The following is a 13,131-nucleotide window of genomic DNA, read 5'->3' as shown; positions in this document are numbered from 1 at the left end:
GATGGTCGGGCGGGCGGTCGGTGGATGGATGGATAGATGGCCGGATGAATACCTTGTTGTTGTTATTTGATTTTGTATAACTCCATTCATATTTACAACAATGTTCATCACGTAATTCATGTGTGTGTGTGTGTGTGCGAACCTTCCACATAAATATCCGAAACCATAGAAGCACATCTGGTTAGATATTCATTTTCAACCGCTCAAATAATCAATGCCAGAAGAGGACCAAAACTCGCCCATTTGACGTTTACAAATTAATTTGTAAACGGGATTTCGGATTTTTATTAAGGGATCCGTTCAGCTTTGTGGTTATGGTGAATGCTAAAATTCATTAAACCGTATTGCGTATTGGCTTAATTTGTTGCTGAAAATGGAAACTGGCGAGAACTGCAGTTAAAGACAAAGCTAAGTTTTTACAGGTCTTGCAATATTTTAAGGAATACAAATGCATGAAAATCCGTAGAGGAATATTGGGGTTTTTAAAAACTTTTTTAAACTTTACTTTTATTTGCAACAAACCGACAAGGCGCGCCAATACCTTCTGTCATAGTTTCAATACAATGACAAATCTATGGAAAGGTATAACTTTTAAAAACTTCGCTTCTGACAGAAGTTTATCTTTAGAGACTAATGCCTTTGCCTACAAAATATAACTAGAGGAACATGGGCAGAAAAACTCATTAAAATATTTATACTTATATCGAGATGCCTTTTGAAAAATAGTATCTGCCTGTCAAAAATTGGCTTGAAACACCCTTGGCAGTGGGAATTTGGGATTTAATTTTTTTATATATGAAGTACCCCTGGAATGTCTCTTTTGACAATTCAGTCCATACAGGGTTGCCCATCTTCGACGGACCCATGCTTTTTTTGGGCCCATTCCAATCGACGAGGCAACATTCTTTGCCTCAATTGAATTTTGTACGGGAACAAATGCAAATCAATGCGAATAATCCGTTGTAAAGTGGACCGAGCCATGCCCAACTGCTGAGAACGGCGTTTTTGGGATGTTCTTGGGGACCTCTCAACACTGGCTCGCACGGCAGCGATATTCTCGGCCGATCGCCTTGGTCGACTTTTATATGGCCTCTTCGGATTAGAAAGAGCCTTACCAGTCGAAAATTTTTGGTATAAACTCTTAATGGTGTTCTTAGAAGGCGCACTTCTCACATTTTTTAATGTTTTAAAGGCACGTTGAGTTTTCACAATTGACTTCTTCTGTTGAATGTAAATTTCAACTATTTCAGAGCGCTCGCGTGGCGTGTATTGGTTCATGGTAGAAATCTGCTTGGACTGACGCTTCAAACGCGGTATGTCATTAAGCGATGTGACATCTTTGTCAAAAGTAATGGCGTTACCAGATGGGTCCGTCGAATATGGACAACCCTGTATTTTCTACATTTTAGCCCAAACTTCGTAATGTCGCTATCAAACTTGAAACGAGTCTTTCGAGTTTTCAATACTAGCCCTCAACCTTATGGACAAAATTTACTTCATCCAAGCAATGGATCAAGGGCCCATGTCGATATGGCCGTCTAGATCCATCCATCATGTCTAGATCGAGTTCTAAAAATTTGTGAACAAGTTAAAGGGTATCAGTCGATTTTGCGACAGATATATACCCTCAACAAATATTCGATTAATTAAATACATTTTTAACTTCTGATTATTCAAATTGGAGTAGGTTCGAAGGAACAATATTGTCCCAATATTGTCGGGCCTCTAAACACATGATATAAATATTGCGACGTACCAGGCTTGAAATAGTGGATATAGTCTTCTTCCTTCACTTTATATGAGAAATGTGATAATTTCTAGAAAATGTGCGCGAGGTACCACATAGAGTCGACTGAAGTATTTCCTTTTCATACTTCATCTAGTGCAGATAAAAATATTTGTATGGACAAAATTACAAAAAAAAATCGAACATTTATATCCAATCTTATGTGAACCCCATTAATTCCATATTCGTCTCAGGTTTCTGGTTGAGTGAAATATTTAGATATGGCAAAGAATCGCTGGCTTGAAATTGTGACCCTTTGTGGGTGAGCTACAAGAATGGGTTCGCAGATATATATCATCTTTACAGCATATCTTGTGTTAGCAAACATGTTTGTGTGTGTAAAATTTGAAGAGAGTTGGATGCTAATTACGCTTTCTTTGAGCGTTTGGTTTTTCAAAATCTTGAACCCTTGTGGGAAAGGTACGCGGAATTGTCCGATCTCTACCTTCTTTATAACAGATATTGTATTGATAGAAATATTGAGATGTGCCAAGTTTAAATAGAATCGAATATTAATTTCGAGTTTTATGGGCTTCATGGATATTTAAAATTTTGACCCTTTGTGGGGGAGAAGGAGTGGACCGATATATTCCATCTTTACACCATATATTGGGTAAATAACAATATTGTGATATGTGTAATTTGAAGAGAACCGATGCTTATTTCGGATTACTTCGTTCTTTTTTGGGGGAGGTACTAGAAAGAATGGTCCGATCTCCACCGTCTTTATAACAGATCTGGTGGGTATTGAAATATTGGGATGTGTCAAGTCTGAATGGAATTGGATGCCAATTTCGTGTTTGAGGAGCTTCAGTTGATATTCAAAATGTTGACCCTTTGTGGGGGAGGTACCAGATAGAGTGGACTGATATATTGCATCTTCACACCACACCTTGGGTTAATAAAAATATTGCGATGTGTGTAATTTGAAGACAATCGGACTCTTACATCACATTTTATAAGAGCTAAAATTATTAAAATTTTCTACCCTTTGTGAAGGAGGTACTTGATGGAGTGGTCCGACGATTTTCGCACCCGACCTAGCACTGATGCAAATATATTAGAGCAAAATCGGACTACTCTCTCTGTGCAGTAAAATATTTTTTCTTTTTTGAAAATTTTACCTTTTGTGGGGAGTTACCTGAAGGAGTGGAACAATATTGTCCATCTCTGAACTCGATCTAAGTTTAACAATAATATTACGATGTACCAAGTTTGGACCAAATCGAATACTCCGTTCGAGATTTAACATGCGCACCGGCCAACCAGACAGACAGACGGACAGACATCGCTAGATCGACTCCAAATGAATGAAACGGATTTGGTCCAAAGACCTAGTGTTTAAAACTTTTATTTCGATAATGCATGTTTTGGCTGTATCACATGATATACACCCTCTATAGGCATATGGCTGAGGTTATACAAACTTCGTAATTGGCTCGATTTCGGAGTTATGACCAAATCCAACCACTTGGAATATGTCGAATTTTATTTATTGATTCGGAATTTTAAATCTGTAGCCTTCATAATTAAAACAAGAAAATCAAAAAAATATTCACACTATTAATCACAAAATTGATTTTTGGGTTTCGTATTTATTAACCAAGAACACTTATCCTTAGAAGCAATTTCCCACTACCCAAAATTACTACTCATTTGCTTCACAATATAATCAACACATCCATGGATTCGATCAGGTAACCAAAGTCAACTCATAAAGTTCCTGAAGATCTACTTTTACACAACTTTCATCCACACATTTTCTCATTTAATCATCCATTTTTTTTACCCATATTACTAAGCAGCCCTCCCTTCTCCTCCTTCAACCATCACCGAACATGCCTTTCGACAACAAACTACATAAGCCCTTTGTCAATATTGGTATTTTCTTAATTATTTTCCGTTCAACTGGGCTAAACTAGCTAAGTGAAATGCATTCGAATCAATTCTCCCAGCGTCAATACGTATTGAAAGTTCTTAACTCTTCAAAAACTCTCATTCATCGTCAACAGACGGAGATTTAGAGGTAAATCTATGGAAGGAATATCACCGATTTATTTGCTTACAACACCCAACTATCACCCATATTGTGGTGTGGGTAACAGAGTAACAGAAGGCTGTTTTCCATACTAGCAGCAAATGTATGCGTGTTTGTGTCTGCCTTCTCTGCACATGACTTCCTCTGCATTAAAAGAGTAAAGAACTTCTTCCGCCGCCTGTGCCAACATTCTACTCGAGATGCACCAATCTATAACAAATTACATTTAATCTTCGACACTTTACCAGACATAACATATGACTCTTTTTGTGTGGTGGGGGCTAGGGGAGGAGGGTGTAGGATGGGTGGGGTAGTCGCTAGGCAATGATGTATTTAATATTTCAGTATAAAACTTGTTGATAGCAATGGCATCAACAAATAGCAAAAGTAGTTGCTGTCGCAGCAAAGCCAATAGCGAATGTGGCCTGAAGTAAACGTTTTCTGCACTGTGAAAAAATAAAATGTGAATTAATGAAAAAATTCTCGTCACATATTCAAGATCGATATTGGAAGAAAATACTTGACAATTTGTCAACTACGTATTATAGATAGCAAGGATACAAACCACTTATTAAAAAAGGTCAAAAACCCTGTGTAAGTTAATTTCAGAATTTATCGTACATTTCCTAAAATTTTTTCATCAAATCGAACACTTAAGTTTTCATCAAATCGGACACTGAGAATTCTGTTGGTGAAAAAATCAATTTACTGAGGAATTCTTCTTGGACAAATAGAGTGAATTTAGGCATATACAGGGTGAGATAAAAAATTGCAACAAAGTCAAACGGCATAATTTTTACATGTTTTTTTTTTTTAAATTTTGTTGAATGAAAGCAAAAAATGTCGGAAATAGCATCAAATTTTAGAATATGTTTGGATTTGTTCGTATTGGTCACCTTTGGCACGAACTATGGCCTTCAAACGGCCAATGAAACCGCCCGAATGTTGATCTGCGGTACTTTGTCCCATTCCCGGCGAAGCGCTTGCTTGAGTTGACCGACACTTTGGTATTTTTTAATGCCAACCTTGCTTTATGAAATACTCTAGACACAATAGTCCAGCGGATTGATATTCGGAGATTTTGGTGGCCAATCTTCAGGAACGTTTTGTAACCATTCTTGGGCGGCGCGTGCTGACTTGGATGGTGCTGAGTCCTGTTGGAATATATATACCCTACCGAATATTTTCGCCATAATATTCGGCATTTATTCTGATGTCTTGTAGATTAATACGATCAGAGAGCGATCGTCGGCTGTTATGGCGGCCCACACCATCACCATTGAGTTCTGGTGGCCAGTCGAAGGTGCACATTTTCGGCAAGTAAACACGATCATTTTGTTTGTTTACAAACTGCTGGACAACAAATGTTTTCTCATCGGAGAAAACCACATACACAAAAAATGTATTTACATTTAAATGCTGGAGTGCTCTAACGATAGCCACTTGTGGCTTTCCAACCAAATATAAAGAAATCACGCTTAAATTGCATCACGAATAACTTTTTTTCTGGAAAATGCTCATCAAAGGGTTTTGTACGCTGGTAAGCAACATAATCAGCTGTCACTGAAAGAAATTTAACAGCTGTCGGACGAGTGGCTTGAAGTTGGTTCCAAGAGGGTATAAAAGGGTATATTTTTCGTTGTCAACGTAGCGGGTACTAGCCAGTGTTGAATAAATGCAGATAAAACTTCCCTTTTTCCTAAGTCGTGATTAATACACTTTAGTAATTTTCATTGTCTGATGAGAGAGTTTTCAATAAAATGGACTTTTTATAAATCTTACTTCGACATGAATTAGAAATTTTGTTTCATACAACCACTAAATAATGTTATCCTCATTTAGTCTCAGTGTACTACGACCAATATTCTCACTGATTGAATACACCGGCATTGAAATATAAATCCAAATGACACAGAGCAGAGCAATACGACGTTTTGAGTAACCGCGCTTCACAAACGCCGCCGCTGCTGCATCGTTGCAACACACGATTGGTTTACCCGGACGGAAGAAATGACAGACAGCATGGCAGAGTCATAGAAACATTGTTGTAACCTAAACATGTCGATAACATGTCTTTTCTAATTCGTGTTTTACGTGCAGTGCCTCTTCTCCAGCCCGACGTAAGCTGACTTTTATATTTGTTCATTTGACTGGCTAGCTGGCTGGATGGCTGGCTGAGTGTCGAACACGTGTTATTTTACTGTAAGTTAATACTGCACAATGGGATGTTCTATGACATTCGCAAATGATGATTGACTTTCATGAAAATTTGTTTGGGTCGCTCCTATCCACTGACCACTTGTTGGAGAGGTATTTCCATTAGCTTTAAAGTCAAATAACCGGGTGATCATGTATTTCCCCCACCAAAAGATTACTTTGCCGTAATCAGGATAAAAATACCTGTCATAAAAATTTCAGGTCAATGCGTACATGGCCCCATCACTCAACTGAAGCCTTTTTTTCTGGGGATTATGTTCCCATAGGTGTTATGTCCATTTTAGGTTCGGACATAACCCCTACTTTATTATGGAGGCTATAATACAATGCTCGTAAGGAAAAAATTGGTTCGATTTGACAGCCAGAATGCAATTCTTCCCCTCCTTTAAAAGCACCCATACTTTTATTTGTTCTCTTCAGCCCGCCCATTGTGCAAAGACTCCTTCAATAGCGCTTTCGCTCTTCAGCCTCGCTATTCGCTTTTCCCCTTTAACCATCGCAATGTTGCATGCATACCCACACCAGTCGTTACAAATCGAATGGTTATTGCTACAAGCCGGAACAACAACTCCATAAGCTTTCACAAAACGATGAAGAACAAAGTCAAATAAAATAACAAAAAAAAAAAAAAAAAACTTAAAATTGCAACGTGGAAAGAGAACGGAAACGGAAATTGAAAATCTATAGATTTGAAATGGTTTGTATGCGTTGCGTATGTGCCGTTGCGAGCCATCGCACATGTGTGTCTGTGTGTGTCTGTGCCCGGCCGCTTGCAACTGTATGCCAGTGTAATATTGAATCGTAATGACAGTCACGTAATCCGAGCAATTGCTGACATCGTCTGCAATTGAAAAGAGCATCTATCTCCTCAGCAAGCTCAGTGATATGTTGAAGAGTTCTTTTGCAATTCCTCCTCCGCCGTCTGTCCTCTCCTTTTGGTTTGTTCATTTCATCTTCCCAGTCGTTTCCATTTTCTTGGGTTTTGTATTTTATGCGTGATTGTTTGTCGGTAGATGTGATTCAATGTGAGTGTGTGTGGGTATGAGTGGCGAAAGTGATTTGATGAAAATGAAAGGGGTAAAACACAATTTATCTATATTGTATGCTTCATGAGAGCGCTGGAGGTTGTTGGGGAGGAGGGGAGGATGGTGCCTGAAAAACGTTGTGTTCCAAGTTGACTTCAATCGACCTCTTCAAATTTCATTTTGCAAAAACTTCCTAATTAATTTTACTTAAGGCACTGTTTGAAGGCGAATGGGGTATTGTTGGTGGGGCTATGCTCTGGTTAACGTTTGGGGTAAATATCATGCATAGAGTAGAAAAGGATATGCCATTGATGGGAATGCGAAAGAATTGAGTCTGAAATTCAACCAATTTTCTGTTGCTTTATTTCCATCGAATCGATTGAGAAAATGGAAAGCTTTCTTTCCATTCGAATTAGATCTCATGTGAAAACAGAAACCGGAAAAAAATCACTGTTTTACTATGCTTACCTTGATAGGCAATAACGGTCCACTCCTTTTGATGCCTACCCTCAAAGTTTTAAAATTAAAAATAAAGAAGCAAAGTTGGGAAGTGCCAACAAGTTTGTGCGCCAGATATTAACCCTCAACATATGACCCTTTATATATGCATACGGAAGTACCCGAAAATAATCGCCATAAATATATTAAACTATGACAGCTTTGGACTAAATTTAGGTCTCGGTAAGCTTTATCTATAATTCATCAATGTTCAAAAAATTTACAGGAGAAAGGGACAAACAAAAGTCAGACATTTATTTCCCATTTCTAAGGCGTCGTGAAGGTTTACATCGCAAAGTAACGTAGTTGTTCTCCCTATTTCCACACTGGTTTCCGAAATAAGAATGATCCTAGTGGTGTCTTTGGCAATATTACTGATAATAATGCGAACATTAGTTTGGTCGCCACTCACAAGCGAACCACCAAATGGGTCTTTTTATTCCTTTTTTATACTCTCAGAGGTTATATATCATTTGATACTACCAAAACGTGTCATATCTAAACAACGGTTTTGGACCTTAGGTCTCTTTGAACCAAATCTATTTCAGGACTTTTGGAGTCGATCTAGCGATGTCCGTCCGTCCGTCTGTCTCTCTGTTTGGCTGGTGTGCACGATAACTCTCGAAGGAAGTATCCAATTGGGGCCAAACTTGGTACATCGTAATATTATTATCAAACCTTGATCGAGTTCGGAGGCGGGTAATAACGGTCTACTCCTTCTTGTACATACCTCATAGAACCTATGTGCGAAAATGGACAATAAAGGGCTACCCCATCAGGGTCGAAAATATCGTAGAATTTTGTTCATCATTTACAAATTCCAATATTCGGTCTGGTGCGGAAATGGACAGTATCAGCTCACTCCATCAAATGTCAAAATTTCGACTATTATAAAGTGTGAAATAAGGTCCTATTGTTTTCCAACTTCGCGGGATAAATTGATCAACTCCTTCTGTACCTCCCCCCACAATGGGTCAACATTTTGAATAATCATATCTCTCATAACATAATTATATATCAGCTCTATTCCATGCCGAACTAAGTTCTTTTCGTATTCTATATAGTACACATTTCCAAAAACTTGACTTACCCGCAGTGACACCTACAGAAAAATTCATAAGATCCGAATTCGCTAAAAATTTTCTAATAATTTGACTATCCAGTAGCCAGTTTGGGTTGTAAAAAATTGCACGTAGATTTCGACTTTTAGATTTGTAGATCAGAAAAAAAGTTATTCGTGACGGAATTCAATTGTGACAGTGTGATTTCTTTATATTTGGCTGGAAAACCACATGTGGCTATCGTTAGAGCACTCCAGCATTGAAATGTGAATAAATCTGTGTCTAGTGGCATCGCTCGCTACTGTGATACCGGTAGCGTAGCCCGACATCAAGGAAGTAGACGGAAGAAAACAGCAACATCAGCAGAAATGGCTCGAAAAGTAAAGAAGCGACTTGATCGAAACCCGCGTCGCAGTGACCGAAAAATGACTCGTGAGCTGAACATATCGCAATGAGCTGAACATATCGCAAATATTGAAAAATGAGCTCGGGGTAAAGCCATTAAAATTCCAAAAACTGCAAAAACTTACACCGCAACAGAAAGAAAATAGACTCAAAAGAGCTAAAGAGTTGCTTCGCTTGGCCTGGCTGAAAGTGGTGAACTGCCGAATTTGCGTCTCTCGGATGAGAAAACATTCGTTGTCCAGCAGTTTGTAGACAACCAAAATGACCGTTTTCACTTGCCAAAGAAGTCAGCTGAAAATGTGCACCTTCGGTTGGCAACCAGGACTCAAGCTCCGGCCATGGTGATAGTGTGGATCGCCATAACAGCCGATGGTCGCACTTCGATCGTATTAATCGACCATGGCAAAAGAATAAATGCCGAATATTTGGGCACGCAAACATTTTGGCCGCAGACCTTGGACATTCCAACAGGACTCAGCACGCGCCACCCAAGAATGGTTACAAAATGAGGCTTCTCGCTTCATTTCCAGCGCACAATGGCTACCAAAATCTCCGGATTTCAATCCGTTGGACTATTGAGTCTGGAGTATTTTGGAAAGCAAGGTTGGCACTAAAAAATACCAAAGTGTCGATCACGTCAAGCAAGCGATTCGCCGGGAATGGGCCAAAATACCGCAGAACAGTATACGGGCAGCGTGTGATGGTTTCATTGGCCGTTTGAAGGCCATAATTCGTGCCAAAGATGACCAATTCGAACAAATCTAAACTTATTCTAACATATCAAAATAATATTTTAGTTTAGAAATGTTAGAAGCTATACAAATAATTTTTACTAAGAATTTTAGGTTCTTTTTCAGATTTGAGTTGTAAATTGAATTAGAATTGATAAAAAAAAACTTCTTCTCATTCTAAAAGTGTGCACAACTTATATGAAATAAAAAAATATTTAAAAACAAGAAATGTAAATCATTTTATTCTATGAGCTTCAAATACGCTTTAAAATTACTTTGGACAAAATTTTTCACTTCTGCAGTATTTTACGATGTAAGGTGGTATAAAGTCCTTGCGATCCACGATATAATTTAGCGTTAAAACCCAAAATAATATTTTTTATTATTTATTTTTCGGTGTAGACCTTTTTCCTCGTGATTTCCTGTCGTTTTATATCCTGTCGTATTTTTTGAGTAGAAAAAAAAAAAAAACATAATAATATTACGCACATTCCCATTTCAACTCTTTTTGATGGCACCTGATGTTGTTCTCTTTAAAATGGTTTTCCCGCACTCCTGCGGCAATGACACCACACGCGTTCTCTTCAACGGCACAAAAAACTGGAAACTGAACAGGGGGCGCTACCAGACGTTACGCCATTTAATTATAATTTTAATCACAACAACTGCCTCTGGAACTCCCTCTCGAATGGCTGGCTCCCGTTTGCTTGCCGTTGTCGAGGCTGTCGATGTTGATGAGCACGGCAAAGTAGTGGAAGACATCAATTTTAAATCAGCTCTAAACTACATAAATTTGAATAACAAATGAAAAGTCAGGTAGATGTGGCATAAAATGTCATTCGTGTTGCTCGTCGTCATCGCCTTGAGCTGAAAGCCAGAATCGGGACCTGGAGAGAAGAAAATCATGGGCTGGCAGGATGACTGGAATGTAACAACTGCGGAAGTTGAGAGCAAAAACGAGGCAAAAGGACGACACGGCCATGTCATTCAGTCACTTTAATTTTACTTTGTCAGATTTCCGTTGGCGACAGCTGTTAGCTGTTGATTTCCTCCTTCGGTGTTGCGTCGTACAGCACCACCACCACCCCAGAACGAACGGACGGCCGGTACCGAAACGAACTAAAATAGGTTGTTATTTTATGATTTTCTGCTTTTATAGATTTTTTAACATCTTTAATTTGGTTTCGTGTTTTTTTTTTTCTTGCCGTTGTTAATTCCTGACGACTAATTCGTGCAGACAACCTTCATTTCCTATCAGCATTTCGTTGTATGGATTTTGACACAGACACAGTGTCACATGCACACCAACACTCACACACACACACTCGTACGGTTGCACGTACTCTGGGGTCCTTTCGTGTGCTGCTCGTTTCAAATTAAATCTAAATCAATTTTTTAGATGACTGCAATAACATCCAGGGATGAAAATTGTCAATGAATGTCCTTGGATGGAGCGAACGAACATTGATTTGCTGCGAACCTTAAACATCGTTTTAACTGAAATAGGAAGTTGTTATTAAATTTTCGACTGCAAGCTATAAATTTTATTTCTTGCTCGGCGACAAGCGGGATGTTTTTCAATTTGTGAGTTTTTCCAGGGAAAAATTGTGATTTTTTTCGGGCATAATTACACGGTTGGGTTTTTCGGTATTGGAATTTCACTTTTATGAAAATTAGTGCGATGATAAAAAAACGGGTGGGAAAAGGTGCAAGAATGAGGAAGTATATTTATATGAAAGCGAAAGGAAGGTGTAGGCTACCTCAAGGGTGGAAGTTAAACAGTTTCTGGGACTTAACGATATTTGGTGAACTGCTTGTTGTCTCTGTGGGCCTTTGATTTTATATATACATTCATATTATATCTAAAGGGGGCACGATGATAATGTCTTCCCCCGTATCATAGGTGAGGTTCTACAATTACTGTTCTATGCTGCAACCTTTTGCAGGGATATACAGGGTGAAATAAAAAACTGTAATGAAGTCAAACGCCATATTTTTTACATTTTTTTTTTTTTAAATTTTATTGAATGAAAGCAAAAAATGTCGAAATGGCATCAAATTTTAAAATAAATTTAGATTTGTTCGAATTGGTCACCTTGGCACGAATTATGGCCTTCAAACGGTCAATGAAACCGTCACACGTTTCCCGAATGTTGCTCTGCGAAACTTTGATCGAGTTGATCGACACTTTGGTATTTTTTATTGCCAACATTGCTTTCCAAAATATTCCAGACATTAAAGTCCAACGGATTGGTATTCGGAGATTTTGGTGGCCATTATGCACTGGAAATGAAGCGAGGAACCTCATTTTGTACCCACTCTTTGGGTGGCGCGTGCTGAGTGCTATGGTGCTGAGTCCTGTTGGAATGTCCAAGGTCTGCGGCCATAATGTTTGCGTGCCCAAGGCTTTTATACACCCTCTAGAACATTTTCGCTATAATATTCGGCATTTATTCTGATGTTTAATACGACCGGAGAGCGACCATCGGCTGTTATGGCGGCCCACACCATCACCATGGCCGGCGCTTGTGTTCTGGAGGCCATTCAAAGGTGCACATTTGTAACTGACCTCTTTGGCAAGTAAACACGATCATTTTCTTTGTTTCAAAACTGCGGGGCAACGAATGTTTTCTCATCGGAGAAAACCAAGTTCGGCAGTTCACCTGTTTTGACCAAGCGAAGCAACTCTCTTGCTTTTTGAGTCTATTTTCTCTCAGTTGCAGTGTAAGTTCTTGCACTTTTTGGAATTTCAATGGCTTTACCCCGAGCTCATTTTTCAATATTTGCCGAATGGAATGTTGCGATATGTTCAGCTCACGTGGCATTTTTCGGCCACTGCGACGCGGGTTTCGATCAAGTAGCGTCTTTACTTTTCGAACCATTTCTGCTGATGTTGCTGTTTTCTTCCGTCCACTTCCTTGACGTCGGACTACGCTACCAGTATCGCGGTAACGAGCAATGGTATGAGACATAAAAGATTTATTCACATTTAAATGCTGGAGTGCCCTAACGATAGCCACCAGCCAAATATAAAGATATCACACTATCATGCTTGAATTCCATCACGAATAACTTTTTTTTCTGGAAAATTCTCACCAAAATGCTTTTGTACGCTTGTAAACAATATATTGAGCTGTCACTGGAACAATTTTAACAGCTGTCGGATGAGTTGCTTAGAAATGACAGCAGTATCAAGTTGGTTGCAATTTTTTCATCTCACCATGAGTTACTTTGCAAATGGTGGAGGGTATAAAAAAGTTCGATCGGGCCAGCTTTTCTGCTTTTTTACTTGTTTTTTTATATGAAAAATTGTGCATCCAAAATGAGTGGACCGATAAGGTTTGTGATCAAATCTTTCAAGAAGATGGTG

At 38.8% G+C, this 13,131-nt stretch overlaps 1 protein-coding gene across 6 annotated transcripts in view; it reads left to right on the top strand.

Annotated features, from left to right (window-relative positions):
• LOC101897588 (RNA-binding protein Musashi homolog Rbp6) overlaps nt 1–13,131 on the top strand; it is an 824,018-nt gene that overhangs the window by 198,594 nt on the left and 612,293 nt on the right. The gene's annotated exons all lie outside the window — the stretch shown is intronic.

Source organism: Musca domestica, unplaced genomic scaffold (assembly GCF_030504385.1).
Source record: "Musca domestica strain aabys unplaced genomic scaffold, Musca_domestica.polishedcontigs.V.1.1 15, whole genome shotgun sequence".
Taxonomy (NCBI): domain Eukaryota; kingdom Metazoa; phylum Arthropoda; class Insecta; order Diptera; family Muscidae; genus Musca; species Musca domestica.
The sequence above is the reverse complement of the archived record's forward strand: the minus strand, read 5'-3'. Positions and strand labels throughout refer to the sequence as shown.